The sequence below is a fragment of the Eulemur rufifrons genome, chromosome 3, assembly GCF_041146395.1.
Source record: "Eulemur rufifrons isolate Redbay chromosome 3, OSU_ERuf_1, whole genome shotgun sequence".
In the NCBI taxonomy this organism is placed as follows: Eukaryota; Metazoa; Chordata; class Mammalia; order Primates; family Lemuridae; genus Eulemur; species Eulemur rufifrons.
In genome coordinates this window covers 88,789,498-88,798,846 of record NC_090985.1, presented here as the reverse complement: position 1 = coordinate 88,798,846, position 9,349 = coordinate 88,789,498, and the positions used below count along the sequence as shown (strand labels likewise).

Sequence of the window (9,349 nt, the reverse complement as noted above, 5' to 3'; positions counted from 1 at the left end):
TGTTAAAGCTATATATACATGCACACAGATACCTACATATTTGAGGAAAATTAACATCTTTATTATGTTTAGTCATCTAATCCATGAATATATATGTGTGTATGTGTGTGTGTATATATATATGTCTTTCCATTAATTTATGTTTTTGTTGATTTCTCTCATAATATTTTATAGTTTTTAGCATACAAGTCCTGTACATGTTAACTTAGATTTACACTCAGGTACTTTTTATTTGTAAATGGTATTACATTTTAAATTTTGGTGTCCACATGCTTATTGCTAGTATATAGAAATATATTGGTTTTTAAATGTTAATCTTACATCCTCTGTCATTGCTGAACTCTCTTATTCTAGTTTTTTTGTATGTGATTCCTTGGGATTTTGTACCTAGACGATCATATCATCCATAAATAGAGGCAGTTTTCTTTCTTTCCTTCCTGTCCATATATATTTTATTTCCTTTTCTAGCCCTTATGCACTAGCTAGAACTTCTGGCACTAGGTTTAATAAGGGTGGCAAAATGGATATCTTCACCTTGTTCCTGATCTTAGGGGGAAAACATAAAATCATTTGCCATAAACTATAATGTAATTTTGTAATAATTTTGTAAATGCTCTTTATCAAGTTGAGGGAGCTTATCTCCGATGCTACTTTTTTTGAGAGTTTTTATCATTATCATGAATGTGTTGATTTTGATTAATTACATTTTCTTCATAGATTATATGATCACATATTTTCCTTCTTTAGCCTGTTATTATGGTGGATTGCACTGATTAATTTTCAAATATTAAACTACACCTGCATTCCTGAGATAAAACTCACTTGGTCATGGTGCATAATTCTTTTTACACATTGCTGAATTCTATTTGCTACTGACTTTTTAAGGATCTCTGTGTCTGTATTCATGTGGGTTATAAATCTGCAGTTTTGTTTTCTTGTACTACCTTTGCCTGGTGTTGGTATCAGAGTAATACCAGTTTCATAAAATGAATTGAAAAGTATTCAACTTCTATTTTCTGGAAGAAATTGTGTAGAATTAGTGTTCTTTAAATGTTTGGTGGAATTACTCAGTGAAAACTATATTTCTTTTTTGAGAGTTCTAAAATTATGAATTGAATTTCTTAATAGAGGGTATTTTAAATTATCTAATTTATATTGGGTAAGCCAAGGCAATTTATATTTTTTGAGAAATTGATCCATTTCATTTAAACTGTCAAATTTATGTTTATAGAATTATTTATAGTATTTCCTTATTATTTTTTTGATGTCTGCAGAGTTTATAGTGATGTTCCCACTTTTGTTCTAGATGTTGATAATTTATGTCTTCTCTTATTTTTCTTTATTAATCTTGACAGAAATATGCTGATTTTATTGATCTTTTTGAAGAACTAGCTTTTTGTTTTATTTTCTCTGTTGTTTTCCAGTTTTCAATTTTATTGATTTCTGCTCTTTATTATTTCTTTTGTTTTCCTTGTTTTGAGTTTATCTAGCTTTTCTCTTTCTAGATTTTTGACCTGGGAACTTAGAGTATTGATTTCAGATTTTCCCTCTTTTCTGTATGCATTTAGTGCCAGAAATTTCCTTCTCAGCACACTGTTAGATAGGTGCCACAAATTTTAATATGCCATATTTTTATTTTCTTTCATTTTAGTGTATTTTTTCATTTCCCTTGAGACTTACTTTTTGACTCATGGATTGTTTAGCAATGTGTTGATTAGTTTCCAAGCATTTGAAATTTTCCTGTTATCTTTCTGTTTTTGATTTTTAATTTGATTCCATTGTAGTTTGAAAGTACATTCCATGTAATTTCAATTTTGAAAAATTTGTTGAGGCTTGTTTTGTGGTTCAGGATATGGTCAATCTTAGTATATGTCCATTGAGCCTTGAAAAGAATGTATATTCTACTTTGTATGTAGTAGAGTGTCTATAAAGGTCAAGTAGATCCTGTTTGTTAATAGTGTCACTGAGTTCTTCTATATCCTGGCTGATAGCCTGTCTGGCTATTCTATCAATTGTTGAGAGAGGGGTGTTGAAGTCTTTAACTATAATTATGAATTCGTCTATTTCTCCTTTAAGTTCTTCCAGTTTTTTCCCTTGTATATTTTATAGCTTTGTTGCCTGATGCATACACATTTAAGGTTGCTATATTTTCTTAGTGAATTGACCCTTTCAGCTTTATATAATGCTCATCTCTGTCTCTGGCAATTTTCTTTGCTGTAAAACCTACTTTTTCTGTTGTTACTACAGATACTTCTATTTTTTTTTTTTGATTAATGCTTGTATAGTATACTTTTTCTTCTTATCAACTTGCCTATATCATTATATTTGAAGTGAATTTTTTGTAGACAACCTATAGTGGAGTCCTGTTTTTGTGAAATATTAGCATGGGTCACTGCCAATATCTGCCCTTTAATTGATATATTTAGACCATTCATATTTAATTCATTTATTAGGGATTATGTATGCTTATTTGGTTTTGTTTTCTGTTTATTTCTATGTTCCATTATTCTATTTTCTTTTTCTTGCCTTTCTATGGATAACTTAAATATCTTTTAGAATTCTATTTTGATTTGTCTATGTGTTTTCAACTGTGTCACTTTGCATAGTTTTTTTATTAGTGTCTGCTGTAGGTACATTGTATAGTCATTATACTGGTTTTAGTGAAGTATGAAAATTTTACCACTTTATGCTCCTTTGCCCTTCACTATTTATTAATATAATGTTATTGTCTCATATATTTCCTTTACATACATTTAAAAGCACATCAATGTTATAATTTTTTGCTTCAACCATTAATCAAGATTTTGAAAACTCAAGAAGGAAAGTTGACTGTATTTACTCACATTTTGGATTATTAAATTCTTTCTTCCTTCTTGACATTGCAAATTTTCTTCTTATAAAAATCCTTTCTATTTATAGAACTTCCTTTACAGATTCTTTTAGGGTGGTTCTGCTGGCAATAAATTCTTTTAGTTTTTGATCATCTGAGAAGTTCTTGATTTTCTCTTCATTTCTCAAAGATATTTACAGTGGATATAGGATTCTGGGTTAAAAGTCTTTTTTTTTTTTTTCCTTTTTCTCAGCAGTTGAAAAATGTTTGACATTCCCTTCTGATCTCCATGGTTTCTACAAGAAATCTTATGTGATTCAAATTATTTTTCTCCTATAAATAAGGTGTTATTTCTCTCCTTCTGCTTTGAAGATTTTTTTCTTTATCTTTAGTTTCTCAGAAGTATCTCTATGATGTGTTCTAGTGTGGATTTCTTTGGCTTCCTTGTTTGAACTTTGTCCAGTTTTTTGAATCCATAGGTTTATGTCTTTTGCCAAATTTCAGAAATTTTTAGTCATTATTTCTTCAAGTACTTTTTTGGTCCCATACTCTTTCTCTTCTCCTTCTGAGACTCTGATGACATGAATTTTACATTTTTTATTATAATCTCACAGACCTAGTAAGTAACGTTCTTTTCTCTCTCCCTCTTTCTCCTCATATAACTCTTTTCCTATCATTTTCTCTCTATTGTTCAGACTGGGTTATTTCAATTCTATCTTCTAATTCATTGATTTTTCCAGTTTCCTCCAATTTGCTACTGAATCTATCCATGAGTTTTTAAAAATTCTGTTTATTGCGATTTAAAGTTCTAAAATTTTCATTTTGTCCTCCTTTATATCTTCTACTTCTTCGCTGATACTATTTTTTAAAAAATGTATTTCAAGTGTGATTTTAGTTACTGAAGTATTTTTACGATGGTTGAGAATTCTAACATCTCTGTAATCTTCGTGCAGGCATTTGTTGATTGTCCCTTCTATTCAGTTTGAGATCTTCTTGGTTGCTAGTACAGTCAATGATTTCCAATAGAAACTTGGACATTTGGGGTATTATGTTATAAGATTCAGGACTTTATTCAGACTTTCTAGTTTTGATTGCTTCCTTTGTGTCTGCTCTAGTAGAGGGAGAAGGGGGCACTGCCTCATTACTGCCACTTGAGGGTAGAAGCCCAAGTTTCCCACTGGGGCTCCATTTACATCCAAAGGAGAGAGGCTCCTTATTACCCCAGTGGAGGGGGTTGGGAGTTTGGTTCCCCACTGAGCCTCCACTGAAAACTTCCTGGCCTAGAGGGATAGGAGTGCCTTGTTACAGTTCCCCCATGACCTCCACAGATACCACCCTAGTGTGGACAAGGAGCAGAAGCATAGGCCCCTCATGTGGTCTACCCTGACACCACAAGGAGGGAAGGGCCCTTGTTATTGTGTGGTGGAAACGAAAACTCTGGCTCCCTACTCAACGTTTTCTGACACCACCCGTGTAGCAATGCTAAGTCACCACACTAGAGTCTGGCAAGGGTGCAAGTCCTGGCTTCCCACTCAGCTTTCAGTGACACGGATGGGAGTAGAGTCTTACTTTTATCTGTGTTTTCTGACTGGAGTAGAGTGATTATTGTGTAAAAGTGTTCTGTCTTGCAAGGCTGCCCCTTTCCTGGTCCTTTGGCTTGAGAGAGCAGGCCTTTACTGGTGCATTTTTTTTTGGTCTATGCCTACTGACATTTCCAAATTGCTGAAAAAAAGAAAACTCAGGAAACTCACCACTATGTTATTTTTGGGGTTCCAAAGTTCCTAGTCAGTCTACTTTCTGCCCCTCTTTTTCCCATGTCTTCTTACACTTGTTTTATGTATAATGTCCAGGGATTTTAGGTACGTAGAGATAGGAAGAGGAAAACATATGTGTACTCTATCTTTCCAGAAATGGAAGTTTCTGTATATGTTTATTATTTAAAATGTTTAAAAAATATTTACTTTTACTCATATTTATCTTGGTAAAGATAAGTCCTTTAAAAAAATACCAACTCTGTAGTTTTTAAAAAATATTTATGCATTAAATTTGCTTCAACACATATATAATGGTAGATTATTAAATGTGTGCAAATGTTCTTTAATAAACAAGGTGTGTGCACACACACACACACAAATCCTAGAGAGGTACTTGTAAAGAGAAACTAGGAAAATAAGATTTTTCTATCCTAATCAATTCCAGTACTTGACAGGGGTGTATTTTTTGGAGTATATCTCTGCCTTAACTTAGCTATTGCCACAACAATGCTACATAAAAACCATTCCAAAACTCAGTGGCTTAAACCTTATTCTCATGTTCATGGGTCTTTGGGTCAGGTTGGCTGCATATTGGCTGGGCTGAGCTGGACTCCAGATTCCAGGCTCTTGACTGCTGTTTGGGTTCCTGTCAGACACATGTGTCTCTTATCTTCTTGAACCAGCAGCTCCTGGGACATGTGAATTGCTTCATGTGTCTCATTCTCAAGTTCAGGCTGAAAGGGCAGACACTGTCCGAGACACACTCCATGGTAGATCATTGTGCCACGGATCCCCATGGGACATTCCAGACCTCTGCTTGAAACTTGTTTACTAACGTTCCATGGGCCAAAGAATATCACAAAGCCAAGTTCAACAACATGAGGCAGGGAAGGGTACCTTGCACAATGGTGAGAAAGGAAGGGAGTCATTATTTGCTGAACAGTAATACAAATTGTAAAAGATCTTTTTTTTAATTAACATTGTTACAATCATGAAAGGGAAGAAAAACTAGCTCATATGCCACCAGGCACTTTACAAATGTACCAGGGCCTTTTCCCTTTTTACTCAGTTACTTAGAGTGCTGGAGCCAGTCCCCTTGTCTTAGTACCTAAAGTAACCACTTACTGGCCATTCCCTGACCTTTTTCCTCATGTCTGGTTTCAGAGTGGCTTCTTCAAGTTTGGCCTTCTCCAGCTACTGCTGTTCCTTCAAAGAAAAAGCTATTTTCTCTATCTTCTTCTACATCCAAGTACAAAAACAAAATTGACATAGTGTTATTCCTTGCTGTGCATAAACGTGTGTGTGTGTGTGTGTGTGTGTGTGTTTGTGTTGTTGGGATTTTTGATATGGTGACAGAAACAGTTCCTCTAGAATTCTTACCCCCAAATTTAATTATTTCTTTTCTTGACTTCTTGCACATTTCCATTTCCTTTAATTTTAAATCTCTGTATTTCCCTAACTTAGGATGCTATAAAGACTTATAAGATTAACCAGTTGTAGGAGTAGAGAAAACCTGGTACTTAATTCTGCCTTTGATACTTCCCAGATGTTTTAGGCAAGTCAGGAGCCTTTCAGAAACTGTTTTTCTGTGTGCAGTGGAATTAATAACGATGATTACAACTTTACTGGATTATTGTGAAGATTGCATGAGATCATGCCTTTTAAATTCCTCTGTGAACAGGCCAGTGCTGTTCAATTGTAAATTATTCGTGTATGCAAATAGAATTGGAGGGGAAATGTGCATTTTCTCAATTTCTTCTTATGATAATTCCAAGTCAAAACATTTGGAAACAAATGAGGGGGGACCTCCTTTATTTAAGACAGCTGGAGTGACTTCCTTTTTCACAATTCCATGGGTTGGAGGAAGCTAATAGAGTTGGAATTCCCTCATATCTACTGCATCAAAAATTTCATTAGGAGAGTTCACCCAAAGGTCAAATCTCCATCACCCATTTGTCTGGTCATGAGCCTGGTTTCATCTCATATGTGTGCTGTGTGGGATGTAGGGCCATGCTAGGCCCTAGGCACTCTTCTTTTGGGGGTATCTACACTATATCATACTAAATGCTCACCATAAAAACAATTTTTTGCTGTAAAATGAAAAGATTTTATAATTTTGGTTTAGAAATTATTAGCTTCAAGCAATCTATTTAAATTTTTATTGCATATGATTTAACAGCCATCATTTTGCCATGGAGAAATTCTTAAGAAGTGACAAAATCAAATTTAAAAATTATTTTAAAAGTTGCCATATTATCATGAACTCTAAATTTAACAAATATGTAATGAGGTTGATATGATGTTATGTTTTGTTGACACAATCAAAATATATTAATTTTTACTTTAGGGATTTTTTGATATATTGGAGTACATATATATTTTTTGAAGGATCTCAAACATTTTCTAGGATTTTTGAAATACCACAGTCCTGAGGCATGCAGTCTGGATAAAAGGAACCCCAGGCCTGCTCTTTGGGTACGTGTCCTTGCAAAATTTACCTAATATTTCTGGAACTGCCGACCTCCCTGCTGTGTTGGAGCCAATTAATGCCTGAAACTTTTCCAATATCAAAATCAAGTGCCCCAGTCTGACTTCCAACTCCCTGTTTGTGGTAGGCAGAAAAATTGCCCCCAAAGATGTCTATGTCCTAATTCCTGGAACCTGTGAATATGTTACCTTACATGAAAAATAAAAAAATAAAAAAAAAACTTGTAGGTAGACTAAATGAAGGATCTTGAGATGGGAGATTATCTGGCCGGGCCCAGTATAATCCCAGGGCTCCTTACAAGGGAAAGAGGGACACGGGAGGTTAGAGGAGCAAAGGTGACGATGAGATCATACATCAGGGTGTTGCCATTACCGGCTTTGGAAATTTAAGAGGACCTCCAGCCATGGAATGTGGGCAGCTGATGGGCTGGGGAACCTGTGGCCTTGGGGTCACGTGTGACCTTCTGGATCCTTGAATGTGGCCTTTTGACTGAATCCACATTTTATAGAACAAATCCTTTTAATAAGGTCGAGGGGCTGCACTTGGGGATCTGCAGGACTAAATGTGGCTTTGAGGCTGCAGGTTCCCCCCCCCCTTACCGAATGGATTGTCTCTGAGAGCCTCCAGAAGGAACTCAGTCCTACCAACATCTTTATTCTAACCCCGTGGGATGACTGTAATATAGTAAATCTGGATTGTTTTAAACCCTTGATTTTGTGGTAATTTGCTACAGTGGCAGTGGGAAAACTGCTAGAGGCTGTGATCCTAGGCACCCACTGCTCCATCCTTGCTAGGGTCCCAGGCTTCGCTTGCTTTAAACGCAAATCCCTTAGACCCAGATTCCCCGATGAGTGCTTCCCACAGGCTGCCCTTTGGGGCCCTCTGTGTTCTTATGCATAAGTTCCATTTTTTTCTCCCTTCTACAAAGTCCTTGTCTTTCCCTAACCCTTCCCACCAAAGCACTTCTATCTATTACAGAAGTAAGTTTACTCTTCATGTGCTCTGCAGCTGGCCTTAAAAGTGTCATATGAAGCAATGACACTTCTTGCAAATATCACGCTTTAACTTCAAAACCAAGAAAAAAAATTGAATGCTATTAATATAAAAATGACGTTTTGAACATCTTGTCAACTCACATACTTTTCTGCCTCTACTTGCCCTTAGGAGTAAAAAGGATGCTCCATGAAGGTATGCCTTGTTCAGTTTGGACTTTCCTTTCTTCTTGCCACAAAAACTAAATTTCTTTGGAGATACTCATATCTGAAAAGCCAGACCTTAATCACAACCTGAATTTACCCTGGAGTGTTACATTTATTAATCAGGACAATTGGATTAAAATCCAATTGTCAGTTTCTGTTCTGTAATCCCTTCCATGGGTGAACCTGAGCAGGTACTAGCACTGCCACAGGGGCTAGGCAGGATAGAAAGGTAGGGAAAGTGTTGGGAGACTAGAACCCTTGTGAAGAAGGGCAGGTTCAAAAGAAACAAGAGACAAGGAATGGTGGGCAAAGAATAGACAGAGAGGGTATTTTGAAATTTTTTTTTTTTTTTTTTTTTTTTTTTTTACTCAGTCCCCATAGGGACCATCAAAAATTGCCAATGCTGACTATATTGCAAGTTGTCATGGCAGTGTATTGGGAAAAGTTTTAATTTCCCAGCAATAATTGCACCTCAGATAAACCTCATTGGCTACGATACTGCTACTGAGCAAAGCTGAAAATTTGAGCTCTCGAAGGTTAAATAGTCTGAGTGATGTCTAGGTCATGGGTGTGGCCAACATAGTGAGCAGCTTATGCATAAGAGTAATGAAGGTGACCAGAGTCCTCATGTTTGAGGCTACTGTGAAGTAGGATCAATGGGCAATGGTTAGTCCATCTGTTGGAAGACAATTAAATTTGATTTTAGCCAGTTTGCATTGGACTCATTCACACACCTTTCAGTCAATTGCAGGAAATCATTTCAATGACTATAAATGGCTCTGGTATACTGCAATTTTATTCCAAGATATATATTTTTTTCATTTATCCACAATAGCTATCCTTCATGTAATAAAGGTGTTACTAAGAATAAGACAGGAAATACAACCCTTTGATAGTAGATCAATGCAAAGAAAACTCATTTCCATCTGGCTTGCAAACATTCTGAAACAACTATTTGGAAACAGATATACCCAGCTTGTTGAAGAGTGGTAACTCAATGAGGTGCAAACAGTAAATGGTTTGATTTTTCATTACTGCCTTCAATCGTGCTATTGCAAATCTCTCCTTCAAGTCTTTT

The 9,349-nt window shown here is 35.7% G+C and overlaps 1 non-coding gene across 1 annotated transcript; it reads right to left on the bottom strand.

Moving 5' to 3' along the window:
• Positions 1 to 8,643: 8,643 nt before the first annotated feature.
• LOC138382029 (U4 spliceosomal RNA) lies at positions 8,644 to 8,787 on the bottom strand. The gene has a single exon (XR_011233211.1). It is a non-coding gene; the product is annotated as a U4 spliceosomal RNA (small nuclear RNA).
• Between the last annotated feature and the right edge of the window lie 562 nt (positions 8,788 to 9,349).